Source organism: Salvelinus sp. IW2-2015, linkage group LG17, assembly GCF_002910315.2.
Source record: "Salvelinus sp. IW2-2015 linkage group LG17, ASM291031v2, whole genome shotgun sequence".
Classification (NCBI taxonomy): domain Eukaryota; kingdom Metazoa; phylum Chordata; class Actinopteri; order Salmoniformes; family Salmonidae; genus Salvelinus; species Salvelinus sp. IW2-2015.
Window position 1 is genome coordinate 15,467,595 of NC_036857.1, and position 10,541 is coordinate 15,478,135.

The following is a 10,541-nucleotide window of genomic DNA, read 5'->3' on the forward strand; positions in this document are numbered from 1 at the left end:
TGCGCTCAGCACCCCCGGTGGAGTACTATTGTAAGATCTGGCAGGCGCCAGCAACACCTGGGCAGAGGAACGCGCCATTGTGAAAAAAACATATTTTTTTATGTAACCTTTATTTAACTAGGCAAGTCAGTTATCTTCGATGGAATATTCGTCTTGCATCGGCCGAGATGTAAAGTGGCAATTTTTATCCAGTAGAAATTAGTCTTTAAATGCGATTTCGTAATATCCATTTCAAGTTATTTACCTTGTTTGACATTAAACATAAAGCAGTATGTGGGATGGGATGTATGCCAATAATATTGCCACGTTCCTGTTCTAGTCGGAACTAGGAAACTCTGACATTTCCAACATGCTGAATGTAATTATAAATGTGTCGCGTTCAACGAATCAGCAATTCGGACATTTTCGAGTTTCTTAGTTCTGACCAGAATATGAACGCGGCATAAGACAATTGTAAGCCTATGTGGATACAGTGCCTATCTATAGACAGTCTGCACCCCTGTCAAAATGTTAATATTTTGTTGCCTTATAGCCTGGAATGAAAATGCATTAAAATAGTTGTTTTTCACATTTATCTACACATCTTACCCCACAACCACAGTGTCTCCCGACCCCTCTTGTCTCATCCTCCAAAATCAAATCAAATTTTATTTGTCACATACACATGGTTAGCAGATGTTAATGTGAGTGTAGCGAAATGCTTGTGCTTCTAGTTCTGACAATGCAGTAATAACCAACGAGTAATCTAACCTAACAATTCCACAACTACTACCTTATACACACACGTGTAAAGGGATAAAGAATATGTACATAAAGATATATGAATAAGTGATGGTACAGAACGGCATAGGCAAGATGCAGTAGATGGTATCGAGTACAATATATACATATGAGATGAGTAATGTAGGGTATGTAAACATAAAAGTGGCACAGTATTTATGCTGCAGTAGTTTATGTGTCGGGGGGCTAGGGTCAGTCTGTTATATCTGGAGTATTTCTCCTGTCTTATCCGGTGTCCTGTGTGAATTTAAGTATGCTCTCTCTAATTCTCTCTTTCTTTCTTTCTTTCTCTCTCTCGGAGGACCTGAACCCTAGGACCATGCCTCAGGACTACCTGGCCTGATGACTCCTTGCTGTCCCCAGTCCACCTGGCCGTGCTGCTGCTCCAGTTTCAACTGTTCTGCCTGCGGCTATGGAACCCTGACCTGTTCACCGGACATGATACCTGTCCCAGACCTGCTGTTTTCAACTCTCTAGAGACAGCAGGAGCGGTAGAGATACTCTCTGAATGATCGGCGATGAAAAGCCAACTGACATTTACTCCTGAGGTGCTGACCTGTTGCACCCTCGACAACCACTGTGATTATTATTATTTGACCCTGCTGGTCATCTATGAACATTTGAACATCTTGGCCATGTTCTGTTATAATCTCCACCCGGCACAGCCAGAAGAGGACTGGCCACCCCTCATAGCCTGGTTCTTCTCTAGGTTTCTTCCTAGGTTCCGGCCTTTCTAGGGAGTTTTTCCTAGCCACTGTGCTTCTACACCTACATTGCTTGCTGTTTGGGGTTTTAGGCTGGGTTTCTGTACAGCACTTTGAGACATCAGCTGATGTAAGAAGGGCTTTCTAATTTGATTTGAAATTCGGAGTGAAAAAAAATGGATACATTTTTTTTTTWAATAAAAAATGAAATAGTTGTGTTGGATAACTGTTCCACTCTCCTTGTAATAGCAATCCTAAATTAGCTCAGGTGTAACCAATCACCTTCAAAATCACAAGCCAAGTTAATTGGCTTCCATCTGTGTTAAATTGTAGTGATTCACATAATTTCAGGATAAATTCAGCAGTTCCTGTTTCTGGATTTTCTATAGGTGCCTCTGCTGGGTAGTGAATTGCAAAGCAAACATGCAACCATGAACACCAAGGAGCTTTCTCCAGAACTCTGGGACAAAGTTGTGGAAAGGCACAGATTGGTATAAAAAAAATCCTTGAATACCCCTTGGAGCACAGTCAAGACAATTATTAAGAAGTAGAATATGTATGGCACTACCTAGACCAAGCCGTCCCTCCAAACTGGATGACCGAGCAAGTAGGAGACTGATCAGAGGGGCTACCAAGAGTCCATTGGCAACTTTCTTATTTTATGGTATTACAGCGGTCTGCAAATAAGCCAATGGCAACTTTGAAAGAGCTACAAGATTTTATGGCTAAGACTAGTCAAAGTGTGCATGTGACAATATCCCAAAGCACTCCACAAATTTGGCATGTATGGTACAGTGGCAAGAAGGAAGCCATTACTCAAGAAAGCCCACCTTGAATCCTGTTTTTAAGTATGCAAAAAAATACAAATTCTGTATCCATGTGAAACAAGTTGTGGTCTGACAAAATTGAACTTCTTGGCCTAAATGCAAAGCATTAGGTTTGGCGCAAATCTAACACGGCACATCACCTAATGAATACAATCCTTACTGTGAAGCATGGTGGCGGCAGCATCATGTTATGGGGATGTTTCTCATCGTTAAGGTCTCATCTAGATAGAAGGGGAAATTAATGGAGCAATGTACAGAAAAGTCCTTGAGGAAAACCCAGCATAAATCCAATTGAACATTTGTGGCATGACTTCAAGATTAATGTCCAATGCTCCCCAAGGAACTTAACAGAGCTTGAACAGTTTTGTAAAGAAGAATGGTCTGAACTGGCCAAATCTAGGTGTGCAAAGTTGGTAGACCTATCTGACTCACAGCTGTAATTGCTGCCAAAAATATTAACTCGGGAGATATGCAGTTATGATATCAGTTTTGTATTTATAATATATATTTTTTTAAATCCACACAAATCCCCTTAAGTGTGGAGTATGGTGTGTGTAGATCGATCTCTCATGGTAATCAATTGCTATTTGCATTTGACATTGTCACTGGAATATTTATCCACCGTTTACATTATGGCTGGTGGGACCCACTCTTTGATGGTAAACAAAACTAAGTGGTTTTAATTTCATTGAACAATTGCAGATATGCTTCATGATATTAGCATTTCCTGAACAAGCCGACAGATGTCATCAGAGCTTAGCCATAGGTTATAAACCACCATGTAATATATGTCTGTTCTCCTTTAAAAAATATATATATTTGTTTTTTGTTGTTGTTATTTATATATATATATAAATTATATACAAAAAAAAATGTATTGCAGAAAAAATAGTATACATACAAGTATACAAACAGACAATGATATCATATGCTAGGGGGTACAACAAATGACAGATTATACAAAGACCTTAAAAGATGCACACATATTGATTATTTTAACAGCTTTCTTATTAGAATAATGTAGAATGGTCTTAATGTACTGCTCGAATTCCTTATAGAAAACACAGAAGAGTGTTTTTTTATTAGTGAATTTACATTTATGAATATGACATTTTGCCATTAGCACAATTAGATTTGAGGTCAAATTGTTTTTATTTATCCTTTTTATAGTTAAGGAAACCGAGCAGCACATTCTCCCATAAAAAACAAAAATTATCAAGAATATTAACAATTATTAAACTATTAATATCTTTCCATCATTTCTTTACATGTAGACAATGCCAAAATCAATGCAAAACTTTTTCTGGATTCTCAACACAAAAAGTATGGTTAATGTTAATGTATTTTGAGTTCCTTCATGATTCTCAGGGTAATACTTATGGATCATTCTGAAAGAGACTTCTTTAACCTTGTTAACAAGCAGGTATTTGTGTGGTAATAACCAGACTTTTCCCCCCAACAGATATATATGTCTGTTCTCACCATTTCAATGGTTGCATTTCACAACCTGTGAAGACTTTTGGTGGTAAAAGGACTATCTTGCTGTAACTGTTGGTTTGAGTTACAGAGGGCTATCGTGGTGGTGTGTCCATTAAAACATAGATGGTGGTTTGCGGTTCAATGGGCTGTTGCCCGGTTTATTATTTCAGTTGAATTGAAGATGAGAGATTTAAGGATGTGATGGTTAACAAGGATATAAAAACATACATGCATAAAGCAAACAAATTTATCAAACAGTAAATGTTCTCAATAAAATTATAGTATAAATTAAGAAATAACAACAAACTTACTTTGTCATAAACGCATCCAAAATACACAATATTACAAGAGAAAAGTTGTCTTGTAACAAAACACTGAAACTGAAATAGTAAGGTCTGCCACACTGATTCTTCTTCTTCTTTGGGACTATGTTGGCGGATCACATCCAACTTAAAGGTGCATACACTGCCACATACTATGCTAAAGTGAGGCCAGTCACGGCGTACCTACATTAAATTATCTTAATTATTCCTATTCCTAAAAATAAAATAAAAAGTGCAACACCAACTGACCCTACACCTATATACACCACTATTTCATAAAAATATAAATCACCACCCCATTAACTCTTCTCCAGTGAAATATAATTGAACCAGGTACTTCTCTGCAGTTGCCATCTACACTCAATAAAAACCCACTACCCCATTACACTACTTTGACCATATCTGCCCCTGCCAACAGCCTGGAAGGATGGGACACAAATAACTAATGATTGGCTGTGAGAAATTGATGATAAAAACATTGTATAGGCTGTTTTGTTAAACTTCAGTGTGGCTTTTGACATTATCGATCATAGTCTTCTGCTGGAAAAACGTATGCGTTATGGTTTTACACCCCCTGCTATATTGTGGACAAAGAGTTAGCTGTCTAACAGAACACGGAGAATGTTCTTTAATGGAAGCCTCTTCAAAATAATCCAGGTAGAATCAGCAATTCCCCAGGGCAGCTGCATAAGCCCCTTACTTTTTTCAATCTTTACTAATGACATGCCACTGGTTTTGAGTAAAGCCAGTGTGTCTATGTATGCGGTTGACTCAACACTATACATGTCAGCTACTTCAGCGACTGCAACACTTAACAAAGAGCTGCATTTCGTTTCAGAATGGGTGACTAGGAATGTTAGTYCTAAATATTTCTAAAACTAAAATCATTCACTAAACCCTAAACCTCAACAAAATCTTGTAATAAATCATGTGTAAATAGAGCAAGTTGAGGTGACTAAACTTCTTGGAGTAACCCTGGATTGTAAACTGTCATGGTCAAAACATATTGATACAACAGTAGCTAAGATGGGGAGAAGTCTGTCCATAATAAAGCGCTGCTCTGCCTTTTTAACAGCACTATCAACAAGGCCGGTCCTACAGGCCCTAGTTTTATTGCACCTGTACTACTGTTCAGTCGTGGTTAGGTGCCACAAAAAGGGACTTAGGAAAAGTGCAATTGGCTGAGAACAGGGCAGCAAAGCTGGCCCTTGGATGTACACAGAGAGCAAATATTAATAATATGCATGTCAATCTCTCCTGGCTCAAAGTGGAGGAGAGATTGACTTCCTCACTACTTGTATTTATGAGAGGTATTGATATGTTGAATGCACCGAGCTGTCTGTTTGAACTAMTGGTGCACAGCTCGGACACCCATGCATACCCCACAAGACATGCCACAAGAGGTCTCTTCACAGTCCCCAAGTACAGAACAGACTATGGGAGGCGCACAGTACTACATAGAGCCATGACTACATGGAACTCTATTCCACATCAAGTAACTGATGCAAGCAGTAAAATTAGATTTAAAAACATAAAAATACACCTTATGGAACAGTGGGGACTGTGAAGCAACACAAACGTAGGCACAGACACATGCACTGCCTTGGAAGCAGCTAATGAGGATCCATAATGAATAAAAATACAAATACACCACGCCTCAACTCACCCTGTAATGCAGGGGTGTGCAACTCCAGTCCTCGAGGGCCTGATTGGTGTCACACGTTTTCTCCATCCCTAGCAAAATTGCATTCTAAACTGATGATCATGATTAGGTGATTATTGGAGTCAGGTGTGTTAGCTGGAGCTGGGGCAAAACTGTGACACCAATCAAGCCCTCGAGGACTGGAATTGCCCACCCCTGCTGTAACGCTTCTGAAGTTAAATCTCATCTACCCAAATACTTCTCTGCAGCTGCCACCACAACATCTATTTTCTGTGATTTACTTTCCATTTCTGCGGTACAGTTGATATCCATTACTATGAACGCTAAGATGCCAACCTTACTGAAAAATACCTCACACGTTACCCTATCCCTCTGCACTGGCTCAAATCTACAACTCACTGCAATCCTCTCAGGATCCTTCACCTTTGACCCATCCTCCTCCATTTTCTTCACTGCCTCAGCATATGACACCCTCTGCACTACTCTGACTCTGGCCACTTCTATCTGCCTCTCTCGCAGCTGACACTTCCGATCCCCAGCAACATGATCACCCCTACAATTGAAACACACACAACTTTATCCTCCGAACCTTCACAATCCTCTGTCCTATGGTTGCCTCCACACTTCCCACATCTTGGAATCTCCCTCATACACACTGCTGCAACATGACCATAAACGTTGCACCTGAAACAGCTCAGTGGATTCTGGACAAAAGCTTTAACAGGATAATTGATGTATCCTAATGTAACAGTATAACTTTACGTCAGTCCCCTCGCCCCGACCCGGGCGCGAACCAGGGACCCTCTGCACACATCAACAACTGACACCCACGAAGCGTTGTTACCCATCGCTCCACAAAAGCCGCGGCCCTTGCAGAGCAAGGAGCAACACTACTTCTAGGTTTCAGAGCAAGTGATGTAACTGATTGAAACGCTACTAGCGCGTACCCGCTAACTAGCTAGCCATTTCACATCCGTTACACTCACCCCCCTTTCAACCTCCTCCTTTTCCGCAGCAACCAGTGATCCGGGTCAACAGCATCAATGTAACAGTATAACTTTACGTCAGTCCCCTCGCCCCGACCCGGGCGCAAATCAGGGACCCTCTGCACACATCAACAACTGACACCCACGAAGCGTCGTTACCCATCGCTCCACAAAAGCCGCGGCCCTTGCAGAGCAAGGAGCAACACTACTTCTAGGTTTCAGAGCAAGTGATGTAACTGATTGAAACGCTACTAGCGCGTACCCGCTAACTAGCTAGCCATTTCACATCCGTTACACTAACATGACTTTGTCTGGTAGAGACTCTGACTCAAAAGGACTGACAATGACTCTTCTATTTCACCATGCTCCCCACCGGGTCTGCGTCGCACCAAATGGAGGGCATCACAAACACCAGGAATTTTCTACTTCAATTGCTCCACACTTAACTCAGAAATCACTATTTTCGATACAAAGTCTTTGTTGCCAACCATGTAACTAAAATCCTGGACCACACATCACCTCAGGACTGGAGGTATGTTGACACACAGATCAACCCAGCAGATGACATCCCCAGAGGAAAGAGTCTGGCTGAGTTGTCGGCTCCACACAGGTTGAATCATGGCCCTCCATTCCTTCACCTACCCCCTAATCAGTGGCCAAAGACTCGCTCTGTAGCACCACAGGAGTAACTATCAGAGTTGAGAAAACCACTGTGACTCCGCTGCCAGACGCCACTCACTTCAATACCTGGAATGAACTGATTGAAGCCACTTACCAGTCCATCAACCAAACTCCGCCTCAAAACCCTGGTTCTCCAGCTACTGGTGGTTCTCAATGTGAGACCCTGCTCCTCCAGCACTCCCAGAGAAATTCCTTCCCAGAAGACCTCCATACGCTGGAAAGTGGTAAAGTAGTCCCTTTGAAAAGCCGCCTCCAAAACCTCTCTCCTGAATTGGACAAGTCTGCAGGTCTCATTCAAGTTGGGAGCTAGCTCCGGAGAGCTGAGACTCTCGAACCAGAACTGGTGCACCCAGCAGTGCTGTATTCGAAGAACGCAATCACTCGCCTCATCAAACACTTCGACAAGCTTTTCCATCTTGGTGCCGATAGGTTGTTTGCTGACATCCACTGCCATTTCTAGGTTCTGAAGGGACGTCAAAATCAAATCAAATCAAATCAAATGTATTTATATAGCCCTTCGTACATCAGCTGATATCTCAAAGTGCTGTACAGAAACCCAGCCTAAAACCCCAAACAGCAAGCAATGCAGGTGTAGAAGCACGGTGGCTAGGAAAAACTCCCTAGAAAGGCCAAAACCTAGGAAGAAACCTAGAGAGGAACCAGGCTATGACGGGTGGCCAGTCATCTTCTGGCTGTGCCGGGTGGAGATTATAACAGAACATAGCCAAGATGTTCAAATGTTCATAAATGACCAGCATGGTCAAAATATAATCACAGTAGTTGTCGAGGGTGCAGCAAGTCAGCACCTCAGGAGTAAATGTCAGTTGGCTTTTCATAGCCGATCATTAAGAGTATCTCTACTGCTCCTGCCGGTCTCTAGAGAGTTGAAAACAGCAGGTCTGGGACAGGTAGCACGTCCGGTGAACAGGTCAGGGTTCCATAGCCGCAGGCAGAACAGTTGAAACTGGAGCAGCAGCACGGCCAGGTGGACTGGGACAGCAAGGAGTCATCAGGGCAGGTCGTCCTGAGGCATGGTCCTAGGGCAGGTCCTCCGAAGAGAGAAAAGAGAGAAAGAGAGAATTAGAGAGAGCATACTTAAATTCACACAGGACACCGATAAGAAAGGAGAAGTACTCCAGGTATAACAAACTGACCCTAGCCCCCCGACACATAAACTACTGCAGCATAAATACTGGAGGCTGAGACAGGAGGGGTCAGGAGACACTGTGGCCCCATCCGATGATACCCCCGGACAGGGCCAAACAGGAAGGCTATAACCCCACCCACTTTGCCAAAGCACAGCCCCACACCACTAGAGGGATCACTCAACCACCAACTTACCATCCTGAGACAAGGCTGAGTATAGCCCACAAAGATCTCCGCCACGGCACAAACCAAGGGGGGGCGCCAACCCAGACAGGAAGATCACGTCAGTGACTCAACCCACTCAAGTGACGCACCCCTCCTAGGGACGGCATGAAAGAGCACCAGTAAGCCAGTGACTCAGCCCCTGTAATAGGGTTAGAGGCAGAATCCAGTGAGAGAGGGGAACCGGCCAGAGAGACAGCAAGGCGGTTCATTGCTCCAGAGCCTTTCCGTTCACCTTCACACTCCTGGGCCAGACTACACTCAATCATATGACCCACTGAAGAGATGAGTCTTCAGTAAAGACTTAAAAGTTGAGACCGAGTCTGCTCTCTCACATGGGTAGGCAGACCATTCCATAAAAATTGAGATCTATAGGAGAAAGCCCTGCCTCCAGCTGTTTGCTTAGAAATTCTAGGGACAATTAGGAGGCCTGCGTTTTGTGACCATAGCGTACGTGTAGGTATGTACGGCAGACCAACTCGGAAAGATAGTAGGAGCAAGCCCATGTAACGCTTGTAGGTTAACAGTAAAACCTTGAAATCAGCCCTTGCCTTAACAGGAAGCCAGTGTAGGGAGGCTAGCACTGGAGTAATATGATCAAATATTTTGTTCTAGTCAGGATTCTAGCAGACGTATTTAGCACTAACGAAGTTTATTTAGTGCTTAATCCGGGTAGCCGGAAAGTAGAGCATTGCAGTAGTCCAACTAGAAGTAACAAAAGCAGGACCAATTTCTCTGCATCATTTTTGGACAGAACATTTCTGATTTTTGCAATGTTACGTAGATGAAAAAAACTTGCCTTGAAACAGTCTTGATATGTTCGTCAAAAGAGAAGATCAGGGTCCAGAGTAACGCCGAGGTCCTTCACAGTTTATTTGAGACGACTTTACAACCATCAAGATTAATTGTCAGATTCAACAGAAGATCTCTTTGTTTCTTGGGACCTAAGAACAAGCATCTCTGTTTTGTCCGAATTTAAAAGTAGAAAGTTTTCAGCCATCCACTTCCTTATGTCTGAAAACACAGGCTTCGACGAGGCAATTTTGTGGCTTCACCATGTTTCATTGAAATGTACAGCTGTGTGTCATCCGCATAGCAGTGAAAGTTAACATTATTGTTTCGAATGACATCCCCAGAGGGAAAATATATAGTGAAAACAATAGTGTCCCAAAACGGAAGCTTGAGGAACACCGAAATGTACAGTTGATTTGTCAGAGGAAACATTCACAGAGACAAACTGATATCTTTCCGACAGATAAGATCTAAAACCAGGCCAAGAACTTGGCCGTGTAGACCAATTTGGGATTCCAATCTCTCCAAAAGAATGTGGTGATCGATGGTATCACAGGCAGCACTAGGTCTAGTAGCACAGAGGACAGATGCAGAGCCTCGGTCTGCCATTTAAAAGTCATTTACCACCTTCACAGAAGGCAGTCTCAGTGCTATGATGGGGTCTAAAACCAGACTGAAGCATTTCGTATACATTGTTTGTCTCAGGAAGGCAGTAGGCTGCGCAACAGCTTTTCCATTTTTTTTGAGAGGAATGGAAGATGAATAGCCGATAGTTTTTTATATTTCTGGATCAAGATTTGCTTTTTCAAGAGAAGGCTTTATTACTGCCACTTTTAGTGAGTTTGTACACATCCTGTGGATAGAGAGCCGTTTATTATGTTCAACATAGGAGCCCAAGCACATGAAGCAGCTCTTTAAGTAATTTATTTGGAATAGGG

The 10,541-nt window shown here is 42.5% G+C and overlaps 1 pseudogene; it reads right to left on the minus strand.

Moving 5' to 3' along the window:
- Window positions 1-9,064: 9,064 nt before the first annotated feature.
- On the minus strand, window positions 9,065-10,035 carry LOC139029002 (uncharacterized; annotated as a pseudogene).
- Window positions 10,036-10,541: the final 506 nt, after the last annotated feature.